This window comes from Lampetra fluviatilis, chromosome 39 (assembly GCF_964198595.1).
Source record: "Lampetra fluviatilis chromosome 39, kcLamFluv1.1, whole genome shotgun sequence".
Taxonomy (NCBI): domain Eukaryota; kingdom Metazoa; phylum Chordata; class Hyperoartia; order Petromyzontiformes; family Petromyzontidae; genus Lampetra; species Lampetra fluviatilis.
The window spans coordinates 5601902-5625520 of NC_136313.1; the positions used below are offsets into that span (position 1 = coordinate 5601902).

Consider the following 23619-nt stretch of genomic DNA (forward strand, 5'->3'; position numbering starts at 1 on the left):
GGTGCGGCCAAAACGCGGCAAGGGAAGGCCTTCATCCAGCAGTGGCTCAACAATGGACCAAACATTCTCGCTGATATTTCTAGAGTGACTCTGGTCAAAGCACTTGACCCACAGCCCAGTTCTAATCTCTGGGAACGTAACAGCCATCCTCTTTTAACGGGCATGACCCTGCTGATGAAACCCCGAAGGTCAAAATCGGCCCAGAGTTTTCCTGCTTAAATACTGTTATGACAAGTTATTCCCGAAGGCCACACACAACTGAGAGTAAGACCAAAATATCATTTTGCAGAGATGTACTTGTGCTTCATGAACGTATTACTCAATGTTCTGAAAATTGGACAACATCATTTTTCTGCACACTGCATGTAAAGGCAATTTTCCCTCATCCTTAGAGTGCCCGTTGGCAAGTCAGAGCAATTGCAAGTGGGGAGAAACTAAAATTAGCAGGAGTGGGCAAGCCTGCTCTTCGAAGCATACTGAAAGTTGTTTTATGCTGGCTCGAATTAACTGCGCACTTAACGACCTGTAACTTGTAATGAGAGGGAGGAGGGATGTGTGTGTGTGTGTGTGCCATTGAACAACCCCCATCCCGAGGTAATGTTTAATTTAGCGAGCTGTTCAGATTGGTTAATCAGTGACTGGCTGCATCAGCTCAACAACCCCTGCGAGTAACAGGTAAATGTGCTGCTGCATTGGCATTGCTGCTGCATTGGCATTGCTGCTGCAATGGCATTGCTGCTGCAATGGCATTGCTGCTGCAATGGCATTGCTGCTGCAATGGCATTGCTGCTGCAATGGCATTGCTGCACCGCCCACGCTGCTGGTGCTGCTGAGACACTTGGTATACGCCCATCTCCAAACCTTTATAAACAGTTTGCCTTTGGAGGCCAACCCCTTCTTTTCCTGACGACGACCCGCTTGTGTTGCGATCGAAACGTCGTGATATTTTTATTCACTTTATTATTTTTATTGTTATTTTTTCGATCTACGGGACTTTACCGAAAGAACCAAAGCATAGGTAAAAGCGCAGCCGTGCAATTTTTTCCATGCTCACAGACGAGCCTCCCCCCACCACTGGAGGGAGCACCTTGAGCCCCTCTCCGTGGGGGGTACACCTTGGCCTACTCTTCCACACTCGACACAACCATTTACAGCGTTCACTCGTAGCAGCCCGTCGCGCTTGGTTTGTGCAGGCCGGGAAAGCTCTCGGAAGAGACTGCACACGAACAAAACAAACCAAAAGACTAGGGCCGTTTTTGTTGTTGCTGCTGCTTATTTAAGTCTGAGTGCCATCACTGGAAGCCTAGCGATATGTAGCTCGTACGAAACTTCTGCACAGTCATCTTTGCATTATCATTATTATTCGCAAGTCCGATTAGCACGAACGCCCACGTACCGGTGCCAAAGTAGTTCAGAGACGGAGAACATTTTCCACCAGGATAATCCCGTATTGACAAAAAAATATCTCCATTGAAAGGGTGTCCGATGGAATTAACAAACAATCTATGTCTGTAAATGCCGCATTTGCAGGCATGGGAGTGAAGTTGTGAGTCTGTGGGGGGGAGGGAGGGGGGAGTTTTCAATCGGTGCCCGTTTTGCAGCTATGATTTATGTATCAGAAGCATGAAAACCGACAGGGCAAAAAAAATGCAACACAAGCATAAAATTGTGCACAACGAAGCGTGAGCTTCTTGTAGAATTACACGGAGACAGACAAAAGCCACAACATGGATGGAAGAGCAAAACGCAAGTTTAGAGACGTCACATTCACTTATGGAAGAGCCGAGCGCGCTTGGGCAAGACGCATCCTGGGCTAAGAGAGCAACGACAACCGACGGTCGAGAGCGGCGACGGAATGGCAGCCCAAGGAGGGGCACTGTGCCAAGGAGGAGAAGCGGCCGAGCGCAGACGCTTTTGGCTGGCCGTCAAACGAGGGATGGTCAACCGCATCGCACGCCATCAGATGCGCTTCCACGTCCGCCTGTAAAGCCTCCTCCTGCCGATATATTAAGGGAGCCACGGGAGGTACGCACTTTTAAATCGTCTAGATTGAAAACAACTCGCTCCTTTACAACTGCTTTTGTTCACTTTTCGATTTAAAGCTTTCGTGACTGCAGGGATTCATCTTCTTGGTTCTTTCGGTAAAGTCACGTAGAAGGGAAATAATAAAATAATAAAAATAAAACACAATAAAATAATTCTCACGACGTTTCAGCCACAACGCAAGCAGCCGTCCTCAGGTGAAGAACAGGTCATTCAGACGCTGTCTTTCCGACAGACCTGTTTCTTCACCCGAGGACGTCTGCTTGCGTTGTGGCCGAAACGTCGTGAGAATTATTTTATTACGTTTTATTTTTATTATTTGATTATTTCCCTTTTACGTGACTTTACCGAAAGAACCAAGAAGATGCTTTTGTTCACGTTTAGTTTTTTGTCCCCCCCACCAACCCACCGCACCTCCACTTAGCACGTTCGGCTACGTGCGGTGCGCGAAACAAGTTCACCGTGCACACAGGAGCACAGGAGATGGATAGTGGAGCCGTGAAGCGGTGGAGGATGGCATGGAGCGGGCCTTCGCCCAGCCCCGCGTGGCTCACGATGATGTCGACGAGAGGAAAATTACACCTTTTCTCCGTAAGTGGAAGCGGCCCTAAGATTTAGGAGGCGGGGGGGGGGTGTTCGGGAATCTCGCTGAAAGCCGATGAGTGTCTATTTTCGTAGTAAGTGCTTTAAGCTTGACCCCCTGCATTGCCGTGTTTATAGAAGTAAATGTAATCTAGTCTGGACTGTGGTGGGTAAGGGACGCCGAATGTAAACACCCCTCTCCCCACACAACCATCCACCCCACTTCTTTCCTGCAATTCCCAAGGATTTAACAGTGACGACAATAACACTCTTCATTTAACGGGGCGGGGGGGGACAGGCACCCTACCCAATTTTTTTTTTCAGGAAGGTCCCTGCCACACCCGGTGACAGACGTTGCCCGCATGTCAAACGCTCGCCAGCGCCGTCGAGGATTGGGGTGATCCGCCAGTGCCCTGGCCAGGTGTCGCTAGCCGTGTGGGGGGGGGGGGGCGGCGCTTGCTACGTACGCGCGTGTCACGACCGCCCCCGTCGCACGCGCGCTTCTGCTGCTGCTGGTGGTTTTCTCCGGGCTCTCCGGTTTCCTCCTCGTCAAGCACCACGAAGCCAACACTCTCGTTAATGGGATTGGACAAACATCTCAGTGTGGCGGGGGGGGGGGAGCTTGCAAAACAGAGACTCCATTGGGGCCAAGCGAGGCTTTCCTGTAAATACATAATTATTAATATTAAACCCTGTCACGGCTTATATATCACAATGATGGGACTTCTAAATTAAACGTTATAAAGGTTGCAGGGTACATATTTCCTAGACTCCTCTAACACAGTGGAGGGTGAACCATTAAATACGGACACTTTTCTCCCCACCGAACACCATTTCCCTCTTCACAAGCAACCAGACAGTGGTAAGAAAAAAATAATACCATTACTACTACTACAGAGAATCCGTTTTCATTTGCCCTAACAAGAGATGGCTTTCCAGGGAAAAGGCTTTTAAACAATGAGGTTTCTGTAGCAGATGGTCTTAAAGTATTCGGCTGCCCGGGCAGTCATAACAGAGCATTTGTCTAACCCTCCGCGCGCTGTTGTTTTGCTCCCAGTCAATGTACACAGCTGGGGTGTGGACACGCACGCTGCCTCGCAAATGCATTCCCACTTGCAGATAAAAGCACTTAGAGAATTTCTTTGTTGGGAGTGAAATAAGGATGTTATGCCGTTTAAAAGTAGGGCCCACGAATTGCACAAAAAATAAAAGGGAGAAAAAAAATGAAAAATAAAGAGGTTTTGTATCGTTCGACTTTTGGCGTTTTCTGGTCTGACACTGCTGAGACACAAAGAGGGCTCTCTCTGGGTGTAGGAAAATCAGTTTCAAAGACAAAGCATATATTATCAGAGCGTGTTTTGTTTGCATGTTCACCACAAGTACTGTGTGCAGTTAACACAGACTTGATTCCATGGGGAAAAAAGGTTTCTATTTGGTGTTTGAACACCTTAACACCTCTGGTTTTATTGCCAGACCGGGGTGAAACCTATTCTTATTTTTCATACTTTGATACTGGCAAAAAAGGTCCCATAGATCTGGCAGAAAATATTTAGTGCCAACGTTTTCAGTGCAGCTTTTTGAAAAGTCAGCGCATCCCCACTTTGCTTGATTGAGAAGCACCAAAGTGTATAGCGTTGGTGTCAATTCCACATTCCTATGGACAAGACGCAACCCTATCCACGGGAGGAAGAAAAAAAACAGCAGTGCCTTCCGCACAAAGCGGTACACAAGGTACACATTGTACGGACCCTACAGGGATGGTGGGCCGAGTCTGCTCCCGACTGGAATTTTAGGTGGCCCACCATCGGTTAAACAAGTTTGATGCAACATCGCATTTGACTTGCAGGAAACTGGGGTAGAGGGCTGGCCATCGAACAGAGATGGTCGCGGTCATTGCATCACGCGCTTTCAGCTGAGCTTCCACGGCCCTCTTCCTTCCGACTTTTGGAAGCCGCTGTAGCTGTGCACTTGTAAAAATAATCTCGATTGAAAACTCATTTGATTAGAACGGCTTTGTCTTTTTTCGTTTGTTTGTCCTTGCCCTGCACCTGCGATTTGCACGATTGACGACGAGCAAAGCGAAAAAAAGTTCAACATACCTACGTACGCGAACGTATCCAGAAACAAGTCGCGTCGAGCTGCCCATCCTGCGGCTCGCAAGGAGAAGGCAAGTACAGCAAGTAGGCTCATCGCCATCTGTAACGGGGTGGAGTATTTCCACCACGCCCGTTCTGTGCTTTCCTCGCGCGTGCATAACATCGCCAATTGGCGGAAAGCATCTTAAAATAAAACAAACTCAATTGCCGGACTCGTCTGAAAAAGGAGTCCGAGGACTGAGTGTGGCTTTCCTGGATAAATAAGTAATTACCATTATTCACCTACCGTCGGACACTATGTGCACGGTGAGCATTTATAAGGCTCTTATGCGATTGTGACTCTGAAGCTCAGGAGGCTAATGCTCTTGTGAAGCCGGGCCCACACCCCGGAGATCAGCATCACACCTCCACACCCCATGCGATTGAATTGCTTATACGCGTGCGTTGCTCGCAACCTGGTACTGCTGCTGCCGCCACCATCGCTCGCAAGTTGCTAACAACCTGCTGCTACGACACGCCACTTTCGAGCGGAGATTCGTAGCGACGCATTTCATCGCCACGTGGACACGTTTGCGAACTACGATTGATCGTAACAATCTCAACCCGCGACCGTTTGATTTCCCATGCCGCGCGCAACTGCTCGCCCAGACGCAGAGGAAAAAGAAGCTCGCAGGGACCATGAAGTCCGGCGATTTCGGGAGCGATTAACGCGTGTCAGGGCTGGCATTCTTAAGAGTCTGTACGCTCTCTGATGATAAGCACACAATGTTTCTTGCTCAGGAGCACAGGAGCAAGCTCCCTTGGTGCCATCAATGTAATAAGTGCCAACGAGCGCAACATGTGCTTGCGAATGCACCTCCGAGTCTCAGCACACTTCCCCATCTCCCACCCCCACGCCCCGACCTCCAGCTGACAGAGCAGTGTTGCCGCCAACTCCGTTCGATGAAATTAACTTCTCGTGAATTGGAGCTACCGGCCAAGAGAGATGCGTCCCTCCTTCAAGGAGTTGCGGCCCTTCTTCTTCTCATCAGTGGTAATAGAAAACAATTGCAGGGTTGCACCTTTGCCTCTATTTACTAACCCATGTGAATGTCAGTTATGATCTTACAGCCGTCGGGTTTGGTTCGTATAACAGTAATCTACAATTCATTACGTGTTTGGGATTTTTTTATTGATTTGTTTTCAATTTTATTTCGTGTCATCCCCCCCCCCTTCCTCACCTCTCACCCACCCCCCCCTCACTGGGAACCCCATTTTTGGGGGAATTTCATTTTACAGGGAGGGGGGGCATGGGGATATCAGTTACGCGTGCCTCCTGGTGATGATGCAATTTCCTGCAATCGCATTTGCTTCCTGTTGACCTATCCACTTTCTCGCGATGGAGATTGAGTCCGGGCGAAACGGGAAGTGGTTGCGGAAGAGCTACAGATGATGGGATCAAAGCCCCCCCCACCCACCCACCACCCCTCCTCCTCCTCCTAGCCAGACCCCCTAAAAACGCATCCCAGCTGCAAGTAGACATTGCACTTCGACTACCGAGGCTGGCAAGGAGCTGTGTGAAGGAGAGCCCCCTGGGAACCGATTCCATCACGCAATGCTAATTCACTCACCAGGACCAATTCTCTGCAAGACCCGGCAATGTATTCCGCAATGCGCCGAGGGTGGGGGGGGGGGGGTCTCCCGAGTTAGATTGGAAATGGAGCCGTTACACGGAATTAAAGCTAATTATTTGGCTGACACTTTGTTGGCGGCAGTGGTGCACAAGCAATAGCGGCTGTAACTATTCCTATACCATTTTGGACAAATTGGTCCATCAGAATTGTTTTTTTTTACGCAATTATCAGCAGGCCACACGGTGCACAAACTGTAGTCTCCACGCCTTACTATCCACTGTATTTCTGGCCTCAATGTTTGTGAAATAAAGGGCTATTGCCCGAAACGGTTTTTTTTGGCCACAGTGTGTTGTCACTGACGAATGTGTTAACGGCATTTTTTAAATTTTCTTTTGTGCACGTAAATTGTCCACTCCATTTTCTCCCCATCCCCAATCGGGTCTGGGTCTATTTAAACCCATTGGGACTTTGGAAGCGACGGGGAATTTGCAAGCGATGGCGAATACAATAAGTAACGATATCAAAAGCGGTAATTGAAACGTCCGAGGTGGTAAATAAAAGGCCTGCAGTGCAGTTGGCAGATGCCTCTCATAAGAAGCTAGAGGGTACGAGAGCGACGCATTAATCCACAGACCGAAAAATCAATCATTACCTTTGAAACACATTCATCCATTAAAGCGAGCACATGAGAATTAAGACCTTTTTTTCCCTACAACTTACAAGTGCGTATTTGCAAATTGCATGGCAATGTTAAAGCTGTGCCAATTGATACAAAATGAACAGGAGTAAAATTTACGAAGGGAAAAAAAAACGACACTAAGGAGGACGGTGAAAACGGAACGGACGATTGAACGACGGCGTGGGGACCGAACCACCGAATCCAATTTGTGACAATTCATGGAATGGCTTTGCGGGGGAGGGCAGCGATATTGTTAGGAGGCGGCTCGTGTCAAGCTTGCGTCCATAGAACGCGCCACGGAGGCCGCCACAAAATGTACTGTCGAGCAGCTAATTAATAAGATTTAACGAGATGCCATTTGGCTTTGTGGAGTGTTAAAGAGCGTTCGCAAAAAAATACGTCGAGCAGTGAGTCAGGGCCTGGAGAGGACGATGCAGAGTGGCTTTGCAAGGTAAGGGATGAGCAAGTGTAAACAAAGATTTAAGTACAATAAATTCTAAAGACCTTAACATTCAGTGAAGGGAAGTCCAAACAGTATCAATCAGAAGTGACATTAACGGCGCTGGTTGCTTGCCGCTGAGATTTAAACAAAAGGACATATTCAAAGTCAACGACTGTGGAAATAAAGGCGGCGGCGATGATTATATTCCCACAGGCATCACACCAGAAAGGTTGGACGTCTACGTTTGTGCACGAACACGCGATGTTTATTTTTGTATGGAGGGAAGCGTGTGTAAAAATGTGGAACACCGTGAAAAAAACTGCGCGCTAGCCGAGTTAAGAGAATAACAATACGGCCGATGAAACCTGCAAAGAATTGCAGCGTAACCCTTATTCCGAGGCTCTTTCCGCGCCTTACATCGCTGAAAGCCCCGCCACCATTTTAAAATTTGCCGTGTCCGTAAATGGTGAGCACGCGGCAAGCACTGGGACTTGCAAGATTCAGCTTGACGGTTCAATCTCCCAGCATGCACCAAACGAGCTCTCATGCGCGGCGAGTCGATCGGCAGGTTGGCGCGCGGTGGAGGTAACGCGTGGGAGGGGGGGGCACACTCCCATCTCTTCCCACAGGATGTCTGGCGAGTGTGGAAGAGTAGGCCAAAGCACCCTCTCGAGAGCTCATTCGAGTGGAGGCTTCCAGCAGTGGTGATAGAAAGTTTTTCAGGGCTGCACCTTTACCTATTAGGTAATGACTTTTTTTTGTGTTCAGCACAATTATTTCAATTGATTCTTATGCTCATAGGACCACGCGTGGAAAATTTGGAGACAATTTCAATTAGGTTAACGTTTGTACTGCACTGGATTGGGGGCCGTCCATAAATGACGTCACGCGATTTTGAACGATTTTTGACCCCCCCCCCTCGTCACACGACGTCACAAAAAGTCAGACCCCCCTCAAATATGACGTCACAAAGCTCTGCCCTCCTCCCCCCCAAAAAAAATATTAAACATGCTTCAAATCGCTTAAAACTATTGTCATTGTAGTGTGTATTTAATGTGGCGCTGCACTCGGATGTTGTAGGAGAAAACATTTATTAAAAAGTCTATTTAATTAAGTAGAACGTGTTATCTATATTTAAAGTTGCACATTTTGATGTGACGTCACATTTCTCCCCCCCCCCCCACATCACACATCGTCACAAATGTCTGACCACCCCCCCCCCCCTTAGGTGCGTTACGTCATTTATGGACGGCCCCTTGCGTAGAAATCGAACCAGGGGAAATTATTGACGCAGCACAACATTATGGTCCCGAGATGAATCGCGAACCCATGCTCACGACAAATTCGTTCATTTGTTCGATGTATTTACGGCGGGGCTGCTCAATTACCAAGCTTCAATTATTCATTTGGCCAATTAAAATATTGCAAGATAGGGCTCACGCGATCGAGTAAACAACACCAGGGGTGGCGGGTGTAGTTGTGGACAAAAGTGGGGCTCCCACTGCACTCGGAGAACCCAAACACACGAATTGAATTCCCAGCCATGGCTAGGGCCTGTGGCGAGTGATATCTGAACCAATCCTTGCCACTACCCCTCCCCCCCCTACCAAAACAAAGAGACAAAGATCTCTCCCCACCCCCCGATAGCCTTTACCAGCCGGTCGGGGCAAGTGCTGTTGGCGTGCACGTATTAAAGGCCGGCACGACACACGAGAGGGGGAGGAGGGAGATTGGCCAACAAGCACGCCCGGTCGTCTTTGTATCCTCAGAGCTGGAGGGACCAGGGCTGGTTCGGATATTGTTGGCCGAGAACGGGAATCGAACCTTGGGTTGGCTCGGGTTCGTAGCGCAGGGGGGGCCTAACCACGACCCCCCCCCCTCACCCCCTAACAAACACAACGACCCTCTCCCCATATAGATGTGACAGACTTTTGGCGCACGTGCTGTGAGTGAGCACAAAGAGTGACAGAGCGCAATGAAACAACCCACGTGACCAACGTGGCACGGGGGAGGGGCCTTCATCCAGCAGCGGCACCGACAAATGGCTGTAAATTATTGTTTATCTAACAACATGACGACTAAATCGCTTTAATGGCCTATTACTAACAAACACGTATTTTCACAAGAGCAAGGAGGTGAGAAAAATCCGTCATTAATAAGCGTCTCACCGCTTCAATAGTTCATATTTAACTTAAATATTGTATTCAAACAGAGGGAGGGGGGGGGGGGTTAAGAAATCCATTCAGTTATTTTTAGTTTATTTTGCTTGTAGGTTAACTTGCTCTACTACTCCAGCGGAGGTGTTCAATTGAACATCTCCACCCACTGCTATTGAAAACACGGGGGCCTGAAAGCCACTGGGGTGAGGATTAGCGGGTGTTAAATTTGACACCTCTGCCATCCACAGTAACACGAGCAGCAGGAGGGCTGCGAGGGGTTAGATGGCATTTCATTACCGGAGATTGGATTAAGAATTAAGACGATGTTAAATAAGCCCGTGCGCACGGGCGAATGTATTCCAGCGTGCAATGTTCTTGTTGTAAAAAAAAAGAAAAAAAATTTATCGGGGCAAAGCAAATATTTGTCAAATGTTGTAACGATACAAGCAATTAAAATATGAATCACTCTTTTCATTCGAGAGTGTGCAATGGTTAGCACGCAGAGGCTACCGGACGACACTGGGTTTCTTGGAGAGAACGAGATGATCAGCCCAAGAACAGAGGGGGGGAATTCCCAGCGGCAGCTGCCAACGCTAAACGATCGGAGGGACGGAGTGAGAAGCCGTGCTATTCATTTCCTCAAAAACTTCCAGCATCGCGTGGAGGGGGAACGTCGGATATGGGCGCCACCTGTAAGCAGCAGCTCGTGGAGTTTGATCCTGAACCTAACACGCCTGTGTATAAATTTCGATTTAAAGCTTTCGTGACTGCAGGGATTCATCTTCTTGGTTCTTTCGGTAAAGTCACGTAGAAGGGAAGTAATAAAATAATAAAAATAAAACATAATAAAATAAAATAATTCTCACGACGTTTCGGCTACAACGCAAGCAGCCGTCTTCTTCACCTGAAGACGGCTGCTTGCGTTGTCAGGTGAAGAAGACGGCTGCTTGCGTTGTAGCCGAAACGTCGTGAGAATTATTTTATTTTATTATGTTTTATTTTCATTATTTTATTATTTCCCTTCTACGTGACTTTACCGAAAGAACCAAGAAGACGCCTGTGTATATTTGGAGTTTGCATGTTTCTATCCCCGTGGGCACGTGGATTTTTCTACAGGTCCTCCCGTTTTCCCCCCCCCGCCCCCCCTCTTCCACATCGAGGAAATATGCGTTACGAGTATTTTTTGTGCCGCTGCTATGAATTTCCACGAGATAAGCCACTTTTTTTTGCCGAGCTATCATTTGTGACCAGGTCGCTTCTGAAAAAAAAAAGAGCTATGGAGCTCAGTGAACCTTCAGTGATAAAATTAAAGAAATAGGTTTTAGTTTTAGGATGTCCCATTGAACAACGGCGAGGTGAGCACACGTTGGGCAGCTTCAGAGCAAAGCCGCAAACAAAACTGAGCAGCAGTCCTCCTGGATCCACCTGCCCGGAAGTCAGCAGGGCCTCGCACGTCGTTTCAGGCAACAGCTCTCGCAAAACAAAAAATATGGCACCACAGAACTACTTCGGATCCCAACTGACCAACTACGTGTGTTGCTCGTGGCTGTGAATTGAACGGACCGAGGTTGCTGGGATTGTATGCAGCGTGCTAATAACTGCACCACCAATCTCCATGCAAGTGATAGGTCCCCCCATAGCCCTGCAGACTTGTTGGGGCAAGTGATGTTAGCGAGAACCTCTGGGCGGTGCAAGACAAGGTGGGTTCAGATAACCGCCAATGATGTTGGACCTGCGCGTGGATCTAACTCGTGTGGCTGGGTTCATAGTACAGTGTGCTTGATAACCACTAGACCACCACCACTCCGCTGCTCCCCCATACACACATTACACACGCAAACTGTTCAAACAGCCGATGGCTGAACCCGAGCAGAAACAGCATGGGGGGGGGGGGGGACAAGTACACGCATCAGCAAGAGTCAACATTGCAATCCACACGGGTTAATAGCAGAGGTCCAATTACTATCTGAGCTACACACTTACAAACCACTCGGAAGAAATACAATCAAGCAATACGTTACACAAAACGTGCAAACGATCGAGCGTTCGTTCCGCGCTGGGGTCGCACGCGTACGCCAAAGAGCAATAAAAATAACTACAACAAAACAAATACAAAGAAAATAAATGTCAACCCCTATTTACACGCGAACACCAGCGACAATTGCCAGGAGCGGTCGCGTGCAACAGCGCCCGGCCTGCCGGCCGAGCGAGCGAGCGGCGAATGCCCCGCGCCTAACGATACCACACACACATACACACGGGCTGCGGAGCAAGGGCGAAAACGTGACCTTGATGATGGCCATAAATACTCGGGCGCAGTGGCAGAGAGAGAGAGAAAAAGCCACGCGAGAACCGCTGTTTATATAACGGGCCGTACGCGCAAGACTGCCCTCCCCACCCGCCCGCCCTGCCCTGCACTCAATGTGAAGATGCCGAGCGGTTATTTCTTCTCTTCCACCGTTTGTTTTGGGGCGGATGCGGTCGTGCCTGATGATCGTGTGTCCGCGCTAAGGTGTGCGCGCGTGCGTGCGTGTTGATTCTCGTGCGATTGATCGTGTCGGGGTGTCACCGCACGGATGTGTATATCGTGACGAATTTGTCACGGCTGTGCTTTGTGTTACCGACCGTCAGCGCTGTACAAGTCAAATCAGTTCGGGTTTTTTTTTGCCGGGCCGGGGTCAAATGGCTCGTCATCGTGATCCACCATCACCGCTCGCCGGAATCGCTGCGATTGCCGCCAGGATCAATAACCGGGGTCGGCATCGTCGCGCCGACGAATAGATTCAAATCGTTGCGCAACTCATTTCTCCCATCGCCGGCCCGAGTGAAGTTCCGACGGACGCCGTTGGCGTAATCACGTGGCCTACGAAGCTGCCAATCTGCCCACTAAATCCTCACCCCCCAAACCTCAATAAAGACAACAGGGGAGATCCCCTGCGTGCGACGGCAAATCTTTCATCACATCGCCCCCTTTGTATCCTCGCAATCACCAGAAAGGGTGGGTGGGTGGGTGGGGGGCCCCAGACAAAAATTATTTGCAAAAACGACAAGTCAATAAATCTAATTTCCTCGGTAATTAATATTTTACGGAGCCCACAACCGCCGGCACCGCCGCACCCATACGAACGCAACAGCGGATGAGCAGTGTAAGGCTACGCAAGTCTATTATAGAGCGCGCTATGAAAGCAATCTAATGTATTATGACATCAGCTGAGGATTGCCAGACTCCTATTACTGGGTTGTTAAATCTCTTTTAACTCAATAGGCTATTAATGAGCACAGTAGCGCAGTCTTGCCAAATGCCTCGTTGCATTCAATTCTGCACGCATTCGCGAATGCGCACACAAAGGCTGGGGAAGAAACGGTTGTTGCAATAACGCAGAGACTTATAAATAGAAAAACAAACCCCCATTAAGGTTCGAACGTACAAATTTCACCACAAGAGAAAAAAAGGTGGTAGACTTTCAAATACAAACGTTAATGGTCATGTGCCGTGCGCGACACGGCACACGCGGTTCTCAAATTTTAGGCTGGGTCAACCTAGGGGGAGGGGGCGCGGATCTGAGCAACGCATTCGTCGATAACATCATCGTCGTCCACCCACTAGGTTGACTCAGCCTAAAATTCAAGATCGCCCTCACCGACGCCAAGCCAACATTTCAGGCCATGGCGTCGTTTTCCAAAATGTCCCCTTTTTTTCTTCCATATTTCAGATTTCCGTTTGGGGCAAGCGTTTATTGGCGACGATTGCGTTGAATGTGTTATTTATGCTTGTGCACCACTGCCAAACGCGGGTATACTTAAGAAAAACAATTGGTTAATCCGTCTGGAGTGTTATTGCCCTCGGTGTGGCTTTTCACCAGGCAGCTTCCCAACTGGTTGCCGATTTTGAACCGATGGAATAAACGTGGCACGCTATATTCTCTAGAAATGCTGTCGTGGCGTAACGGTTAGCGAAGTGGGCTTGCAATCGATCTCCAGGCGTGGCATCTGAAACAATAGCCCACATTTCTTATCCATGTAAATGTTTTTTAAAAAAATGTAATTGCATAAACCAGAAATGTTACATTGTACCACTGTAAGATTTAGCACGAAAAAATATATATTTTTTAGCAACTTCATTCCAGGTTTGTCATTTTAAAGATGAATTCCATACTTGCGATGAAAATGTGACTTAAGGGGGTGGCGGCGGTAAACAGCAAGAGCCAAACATTTTCTTTTTTGCAACTCACATTTCGCTTGGGAGAAGAAAAAAACCCAACATGCAAAACTCACGGGAGAACCCTCAAAATCATCTTCAATTTTCACGCGGTGTGGAATATTTCCTTTTTAAAAAAAAACAGGTGATTTTGCACCCCCCCCCCTTCAAATGTATTTCTGCTGCGGATGGAGGATTTGCGACTTCTTTATTTACAAAAAAAATCCATGCGGCACTAGAGATAAAATTCTGTTTTGCAATTCTAAATGGGCTGTTGGGATTTGTTTTTTTGAGGTCGGCACACCTCCTAAAGTCAGCAATTTAACCGTTATTAAATGTTTTTGGTCTTGGACAGGCCAAATGATACGTAATGAAATTCCCACAGTTAATCAAAATCTCCAATGGCGCAAAACGTCTATTTAAATCCACCACGTTTATATATCCAGGAAAGAAAAAAAGCTTAGAATCCTACAAACACCTTTATTGTTCAAGAGGGTCTCGCATTGAGATGTTTGGCCATTTACCTAATTTCAACGATGCATTGCACATGGAAGGGAAAAACCCCATAATGGTTCTCAAAAGCGATGACACTGAAGCAACGTAAAGATGGGTTCAAAAACCCACCTACTGGACCTGCCATCTCCTGACAGCTCACAGCCAAGCAAGCAGGTTGTGGCGTCTCACAGTTGTGAATCACAGCGGTCCGCACTGCAACATTTAAATTGATGTTTATACTGTACACATGACAGTCATTAGAATTTATAATCCCTGCGTCTCTCTGTGCATGTCTTTCTCTTGTCAGCGTGCCAGTGTGCCACTCTCTGGCCCTTTCCTGTCTCTCAGCAACTTCCCCTGTATCTCACTCTATGCTTCTTCCAATCGGTCTCTTCATATATCTCGCTCTTTGTTTCTCTGCATGTCTGTCTCCTTGTGTGTTTTTTTCTCTGCCTTTGTGTGCATGCGCGCCTCTATTATCCGTGTCTCTGTGTGCCTCTGTCTTTCTCGCTCACTCGCTGTCTGTCTATCGCTCTTGCTGTCACGTGGTGTGTCCATCACGATGTGCCTCAATCTTTGCATCTCTCTTTCGTATCTCTCTCTCTCTCCGTGTCTCTCTGCGTCTCGCTGTCTCTCAGGTCTCGCTTCCCCCTAATCTGCGCGAAGATCCACTTAGTGCAGAGACAGCTCTGACTGCTTCGTTTATTTTACAGCTGATTCACCCCCACCACCCAAAGTCTGCGACGTCGGGCGTCTTGGCAGTCATAAAATAAATCAGCCGCATACATAAAATATACTCGCGGCTTGTCGGTGTTCACACATTCCATTTGAAAGCACACACGTGTCAGCTTGCAAAATTACCCTCCAACAAAAATCTGGAGCTGTACTTAAAATATTTTATGCTGCACTTGGTAACGTGATTTTCCCCACGGTCAGACCACGCGAAGGCACACGCACACGCGCGAAGTAGTCGGATCTTCAACGCCAAGCAGGTTTGAGCCTGGCTAACAGAGACTGCCTGGTAATGGAGAGCATTATAGGCTGTGCACCAAGCGCTAACACCACGATGTTAGCCACGGCCGGGAACCGAACTCGGGTTATAGTCCGAGTGCAGCTGCACAAACCGCTGTGCCACCGCTCGCCTCCCCCCCCCCCGCACAGCAATATTTTGCTACAGCACAATATCCACGACACCCAATACGTTTACCGTGTACTCAATATCGATGTTTGCTGCCAGAGGAGAGGAATGAGATCTACTTTGACAAGCTATTGACTCGGCTCCAGTAAAAAAACGGAGCCACGTGACCCAAGCTTGTCACTTGAGCTTTGGCAATTGTCATTGGCCCCAATAATATCTCTGTTGCATAAACAGAGACAAAGATTTCCCCCACCCCACCCCCGTATAGTCTGACCAGACTGTAGGGACACATGAAACCAAACAACGGCCAACCATCCCAAAAAGCAGGACCCCCCCGCTCCTGTAAATGGGAGTGCTGAGACGCATTTGAGGCTTTATTGGATACACGCATAGGGGGAGGAGGGCCCAGGAATTTTCGAATATTTAGCCACCAATGTTAACGGGGAGTGGGAATCGAGCCCAGGTCGTCAGATTCATGTAGCACGGTATGCTAACAACAATGCTACGGCGCCTCCGTAAAAACACGTGTGTGTGTATATATACGAGCAAAGCCGAACACCGTCATCTTATAACACTGGTCAAAAAAAATTCTGGCCTGGACTTTTGCAGCTGTTTCAGACTAATTTCAGGGTGCCGATTCCAAATCTGATCTCAGATTTGCTCTATCATATCTAATTTTTATGCTATCGGCATACCCCATTTTCATTGATTTTACCTGAAATTAACTCTGTCACTTATGATTGCAAGTTGTTGCGAGTCAGTGACTGCTTTAGTGTTAAAATATGGTGCTCTATTTTTAGGATAGTGTGTTTATAATATCATTGTATGTAGATATCCACATTTAATATTTTTCCTCTGCAGTTTTTATTAATACATGCAATATTTGATATCTCAAAAAACCTGATGTGATAGACAAAAACTGATGCCAGATTTGGAATCAGCACCCCAAAATTACCTTAAAACCGTTGGAATACCTTATGCCAGAAAAAAGTGTGTTGACCAGTGTAATTACGTATTGGTAAGGCCATTTTGCACTCTTGCAATGTCCTGCGCAAGTCTTAACAGTGAATATGCCGTCTCGAATGGTCATCAAAAGGAGGGAAACACACCCGAGATGAGATCCACAGTGGAGAGGCTACAATGAAATGAGCTTATGTGATGGTACCGGATGGATCGTTACACTGCAGAACCGCGAGAGATGACGATGGCTGTGGGAGGCTTTCATCTCGCAGTGGAATGACCGCAGCCGATGCTGATAATGCACGGTAAAGTATTGCTTATTTGGTTAACAAAGGATCGTGAGTTTAAAGTATCGGGTTAACGTTAAATTCTTTATCTCAGTTAACGCAGCCCGGCTCGTCATTAAAATAATCACCGTCCATTTCAGGATCAGCAAAATTAGTACCGTATGTCGAGGTTGCACCACTCGATTCAACCAATCAATCACCAGGGGCTGTCCTGCGGCTTCACTGGCGCTTGCCATATGAATGTGGAATTTCCCCACCAGCGGCTAACGAGTCTCCGATTGGAAAGGGAGGCTTTATTTTTTTTTTATGCAGAACGTGCGGCTGGGGAATTTCAGGAGCGGTTTTCGCTTTTTGGAACGCAATTTAAAAGTTCGTGCACGAAGCACGCAGACAGAAATTACTCAACGAATGTGAATAACTTAGCGATGCAACAACGGCAACGCAAACAAACACGACACGCACACGCACCCATCGCTCATACAAAGCAGCCATTCCATTACACCAGGGGTAAGCCAACTTGTACATTTCCAGGAAACCAAATGCTGAAAATCCATAAAAACTCAAGTAGATGTGTGTGTTTTTCCCCTCCTTCCAACAAAGGAACTCTCTCTCTCTCTCTCCATTCCTCCTCCCTCAAGCTCCCATTGCTCCCGTTTACCCCCCCCCCTTCCCCACCCAGCCTCCCTCTTTTCTCTGGGAGATCGATCAAGATCACGGGATGTAATTTAACAGCTGCATGGGGGGGGGCTCCGACATGAAATGTAAAGCATCGGCATCTTGTTCAAGGCATTCCTGACAATGCGGTTACGTCCAATTTTCATACCCGCCACTTAAAGCGTTACACGGCCGTGGCTTTAAAGGGTTTTTAGTGACCAGGAGAGCCAATGCTTGTTTCAGAGGTCAGAGCACTCGGCTCACGATCGGAGGTCACGATTTTAAAATCCCCAGGCTCAGTGGGTCGAGCCCATCAACCTCCCCCCCCACTCCCCCCCCCCCCTAAGGTTGATGGGAATGAGCAGCGTCAACATCGGTGGAGACAGCAGAGCTTGTACCAATGGATGGACTGGGCCTCCCAACCTGAGAATGAGGAATTCTCACGACTGGCTGAGCGTCGGCACATTTGCTCGTTAAATAGCAAGCCATTGCCGTGTAAAAAAAAAAATGGCTATTGTGTTTTTTTTTAAGGTGGTGTTAATAATTATTTTTTTGTGTTAATTGTGCCTGTGCACCACTGCCATTGCAGCATCGCCAGATACCATTGGCTTATTTTTATACTGTATTGAAGATCATACAATTAATTTAGTACAATGTCTATCATAATTCCCTTTGTTTAATTCAAGAAAGCCTTCCCGAGACTTAAGACTATCAATAGGGACCTGAAATGGGATGTTTGGCCAATCCCATTATCGAGTGTTTGGTTTGTGGGAGGGAACCAAAGCATCAGAAAAAAACCTATCACCCACACGCTCACCCACCCTACCCCCACCTCTTTCACCAACGCACACTGACCAGCGTGCCCAAAGCAGGGGTCAAACAACTGCCACGACCCCTACATAGGGCACGGTGGAGAGGCAACCTCAAACCTCATCCAGCAGCGGATTGACAAACGGTGCTGCACCATCGCAGGCGTACGTAACATTACCGTGACACAGCACCACTGACACGGCCGCCGCCGGCAAACGTGACATCCCCATAAGATACCCCGCGACCTTTCTCAACCACTGCGAGAGGGGGGGTGGGTGGGGAGGAAGCCACCCCCAGGCCAAACTGCTGCGAAGCAATCGGAGAGCACTTGACTATAAGTAACGTGGAGCTGTCGCGCGCGCCTCAGATAAAGCCTCACCTCGAGGTGGCGAGGACCCCCGCAATCTCGGGCCTGCCCAAAAAGCTCGGATGGATTTCAGTCTGGCGGCAGTAACGGCCGGGTGCGCCCGCAAAAAGTCTCGACTACGCTGGCAAGGTTTTGGGGCCACAGACCAACACATTCTCGCCAGCTGCGTTAACGAGATGCCAGTTGCCGGGTCCGTTTTTTTTTTCCCCTCGTTATTTTATGCATTCATCTATTAAGTTTATGATTTGCTGGGCAAGCGGAGGGGTTTTGTTTTTGTATCGTCTGTGCAAGGGGACTGGCAAATTGATGTACAGCGTTGTGGGATGCAATTGCACGAATGGCGCTCTATAAAATGGAATTATTACGTACTAATTAAATAATTTCCACGAGGCCGGGTGTGGGTGGCGCAGTGGTCAGCATGCAAGGTTCCCAAATCGGAAGGTCCCAATATCGTGGGACCCTTTTGTCAGTATCAAAGTAAATGGAGGCCAAACAGTTTCAAAAGACAATGCATATATTAAAAAGAGCATGTTTGTTTGCATGTTCACCCCAAGTACGCGTGGTTAAATGTAGACTTGATTTCTTGCAAGGTATCCATTGCGTGTTGAACATCCTAACATCTGTTTTGTTGCCAGAAAGGGGAAGATCCCATGTTTAAAATATTGTATGGGGGCGGGGGGGGGTCAACTGATTAAACTGTATACGAGATCAGTTCGTTAAAGATGGGTTTCAGGAATTAAAAATAATACATTTCGAACGTTTGGCTTCCAAAAGACAATTTCAGATTTTTTTTTGGGAGGATTTTCCGATCATTATTACGTAACAATTTAACATATCTGCGTGCTCACAAAAGTGATGTCACCCAATGCCACGGAAGTAATTTCATTTTCAAGTGACGTAATTTAACGATGTCGCGCCGCTTTTTTGTTGTTGTTGATCTATCCGAAAACCAAAAACAAAAATTATCCCAAACATTGTATCCGGGCCTTATTTTCATACTACTCAAGATTAATAAAAAAAAACTGGTAATGCAGCTCATGATTCATCTTGTCACCCTTCACGACTTGCAGAGAGAAAGGCGGCCAGGCATAGCGATTGTCCACGCCGCCCCCTCGCGTCCCCACGCCGACCTTACTCAGTTCACGTTAATAGCATTTCCCCTGCGTATGAAGTCAAACAGGAGGTGTGTTATTTTTATATGTACTTGTCAGTGTTAAGAAAAAAATGTGCAACTGATTGACCCTTTGGGAACTATCGACACGAGCACCACTTTCCGCACGGCGAGAGCAACAAAATCGGCTGTCCTGTGGGAAAACCTGGCTGCTGTCATGGGAATGTGGAATTTCCACCGCTTGTTTCAGGGCCATGGACGGAGATATGTGCCCCCCCCTCCCCATGACTCACTTGAGTTGGCAGACACGCAGACTTAGACTTGATTACACATTACACTGCAGCAGCATAATTCATGGGGCGAAGGCAAACCGGAGCACGCGGGACCATTTTTTTTCTATTCAATTTGAACAACGCAGCTCATATTGTCGTGTGCAGGAGATTTTAATATAAAAAAAACGTGGGGCCTTGTAAACCACAGCAACACTCTTTAGTTGTTTTCCCCGTGGCCGCACAGCCACTGCGGGGCTTATTAAAACAAAAGCACCGCATTCGTTAGGTCAAACTTTTAATCACTTCCCGAATCCCCACTTGTCGCGACAGCCGCCTTCGCTTTGATGATATGCAATTGCCCGTGTGAAATGAAACGCCTTAGTCTAATTAGAAGCAAAGTCCTCATGCGCCAACACGTTTGACCTCATGTTGATGCAGATAGAGCGAAACATTATGTTACAGCACTTGAACGGCTGCTTTGAAACACTCTCCAACCACGGTTGCGAAGCGCCATTGCATTGCGGCCGTCCGGCCATCCATCTACAGCGTGGCATCACGATGTCCTTTAAAAGGACGAGCCAAATCAAATGTTTACTTGAAAATCGCAGGCGGAAAGACTTATCCCGTAACAACAAAACCGGTCACATTGATCGATAAAACGGGTTACCCAAAAAAACGAGGAATTGAAAAAAAAAACAGCGTAAAAATGGAAAACATATTTTTTGGCCTGGACAATGACATCGCAAGCCTCACCTCCCCGTGACGTCAAGAGGCGTCGTCTCGTTGCGCAGCTCGGAAGGCGAGGTTATTATCGCCAATTAAAAACCACTTCCCTGGAAAGTGTCACGGAGTCCAGGCACGTGCGGGATTTTTCTTCCCGGTTTAATTCAGGTGGTGGCTGTGCACTGCCGGGCGAGTGAGCAAAGGTGACATTTCAGATTTTGAAAACGATGGACGTGCACTTGTACAGTATAAAAACTGGTTTAACAGCACATATAAGTGATATAGATTGCAGGATTACGATTAGAGGCTTTACAGCATCTATATATGCGACGGTCTTAATTTGTCCACCTGTCAAAGTCACGGCATTCCCGTTAGTAATTGTCATCGTAATGAGGCAAGGGCTCTTTGTGATCAGAAGGATCAAGAGACCTATGGGGTTTGATTGTACCTTGTACAATCAATGACCTTTGACCCTCGGTAATAAAAACCATGACATAAAAATTCTTCTCAGCGCTAATGATAGGGGGGGCTTTTAGAAAATGCTGTCGCCCCATTTCCATTCCCCTTAAAATGTTACGAGTTGGAAATAGTTTTGTGCAAAGATTTTTTTCTGTGCGAGAGACTTAAAGCATGAAATGTTCCGAACATTTCCTCGTGCCCTGCATGCAGTGTACGGTTTCTCTCACACATTCTTAAGCTTGTGACAGCATAATTTCCCCCCTTTGAATAATTGTAGCTTTTATTATTAATATTATTAATTAAGTGATCAAAGTAATTAACATGTATATGGTAATTTTTAACCGATTTCACAGGAGGAGAAAAAAAAGTGACGACTTCCCACTAAAATTGAAATCACTCAGCAACAATCAGCTTTCATTTTCAGTGCAAAACCAGTAATGGAAATTCCACATTCATATGGCAGGGGCAAGTACATCAAAAATGGCAGCCACTATTGACGTCCCACAAAGTGGTCAGTAGAAGCACACCACTTGGGAGTAAGGCTCATCTAGTGAAGCAGTGTTGCTTATATCAGAAGTTGACATTTGCCCCCCCCCTACCCTCCTCTCCCACCAGTGTGATAACATACGGCATGCGTTGCTCGCGTACGGCGCTGCTTAACAGCCAGATTCTACCGCGCTAAACTTATCAACCACCGTGGAGGGTCAGAGAATACTGAACTGTAAAAAAAAATCTGGATTAACACCACCTGCCTTTTGTAATCCGATTCCAGGAGTAGATTACAACCGCACACTGGCTGCCGATAAGTTTTACGAGCGCCCGAGTTGCAGTAAACACCTTATTATCGAAGTTTGGCCAAAGGCAAACTTTTTTGTTGATAAAACAGGAGGACATCAAACGAAGCTGCTGCCAGGCAAAGTAACAATTGATCCGGCCCAATGCGAAAAAAATAAAATCGAGCAAACCTTTCCAAACACCACTGGCTCTCACGAACCTGCCAAGTTTAGTTGCAACAGGTGCAGTCTTGCCAGCTGTTTTGGGGCTTCAAACACACACACGGACTCTATTGACGTACGCACGCGTGCAAAAGGCAAAGATCACCCACGCATAGCATACAGAGAAGAAGGCTGTTTGGGGGCAAATGCTGGTAAGCGTTTAAAAACACGCGTTATGAGCGTCCGACGTCTATACATTTGCACGACAAGCCACTTCGTTGGGCTCATCTTTAGTGTTGGTTAGCTCGCTTCTGAAAAAAGTAGCTATTATAGTTCAGTGGGCCTTACCTGGCAAAATAAAATAAATAAAAAACACTTGCAAAGGCCAGCACGGCACACAACGCCGACCACCTTTGTCTCTCTCATTTAAGACCTATCGACCTTGGGAAGACACGGCCATGGTTCGGATGTCAGTCACCGATGATGACCGTTTGTGGTGGTGGTGGTGGTGGGGGGGGATCGGATTCATATTAGGGCGGTGTGTTTCGCAATGAGTGCGTTAACCGCTGAGCCACCGTTCCACACCACGCCACGCAAACCATCAGCGGTTGTCTCGTCACAAAAAAGTAGGTTTCCATTGCTCTGAATCTATGAACAGCGACACCTTTCCCCAAAAAAGTTTCGACTCAATACATCTTGTTAAACTTCCAGACCTTTGGTTGATTTCGAATGCGTGTGTGTGTGTGCGCGCGTGCGCTTGCTTGCGTTTCTCCTTTTCCCACTTTATTGCCATCTGCCTCCATATATCGCTGCAGGGCAAACTCGGCACACACACACAGAGAAAGAGAGCGAGGGGAGAAAAAAACTGCACAGAGCAGCTAAAGTTTTCAAAGAAAAGCTGCACAAGGGACAAAAGAGACGTCGAGGGAATAAAGAAAAAAAAATAGAGGAGCCCCCCCTCCCTCTCTTATGTGGCACGGTTTTACTTTAAAACGGCTCCGAGCACAAAGGAAAGATCACTCTCCTTCAATTTCCATCGAGCAGCCGTGTACAGTGTTGCAAAGGGGGTGGTGGTGGTGGGGGGGTTAGAAAAAAACCCACAATGTTTATCAAAGGGGTTAACCCAACATCTTCCAGGATTCGTCAACATTCCTCGGAAACAATATTTTAACGCACCGCGTAAAAAAAACAACGCCACTGGCGAACTGCGATGTCTTTTTGACAGTGATTTAGAACACTGCTCGGTGTCTTTTTTTGGATGCTGTGCAAATATGTCTTATCAAGCCCCCTTCTGCTCACACACACTCTCCAGCACCCCCCTCCCCCTTCCACAACCACTCCCTCAATCTTTCCAGAGTATTAAGAGATGATCCCGCAGACAAATGCCGAAGGCGCGCGCGCACGCACACTCACAGGCCAGACAATTTTAAAATCTAATAATTAGTGTATTGTGGTAGAGTGTTTGTTGTCAATAGAACGGAAACAGTCGTGGAGTGTAGAAACTACTTTTATTCGCGATTCTATTACCCGCGACAGTTGTGCGGTCCACAAAACACTCCCACTAAATCCGCTGCCCAATTCTACCTGCTATCCACA

General features: G+C 47.5%; 1 protein-coding gene across 2 annotated transcripts in view; it reads right to left on the reverse strand.

The window, feature by feature from the left end:
- The window catches only part of LOC144945899 (zinc finger protein 608-like), an 80739-nt gene that overhangs the window by 50834 nt on the left and 6286 nt on the right, over positions 1 to 23619 (reverse strand). Inside the window, exon 1 of one of the 2 annotated variants that reach the window (XM_078874530.1) lies at positions 11903 to 11910. The exons of the other annotated variant lie outside the window; for it this stretch is intronic. The gene's annotated coding sequence lies outside the window, so the exon portion shown is untranslated. Of the gene's footprint in view, positions 1 to 11902; positions 11911 to 23619 lie in introns of those variants that run through there. 2 annotated transcript variants of the gene reach the window in all.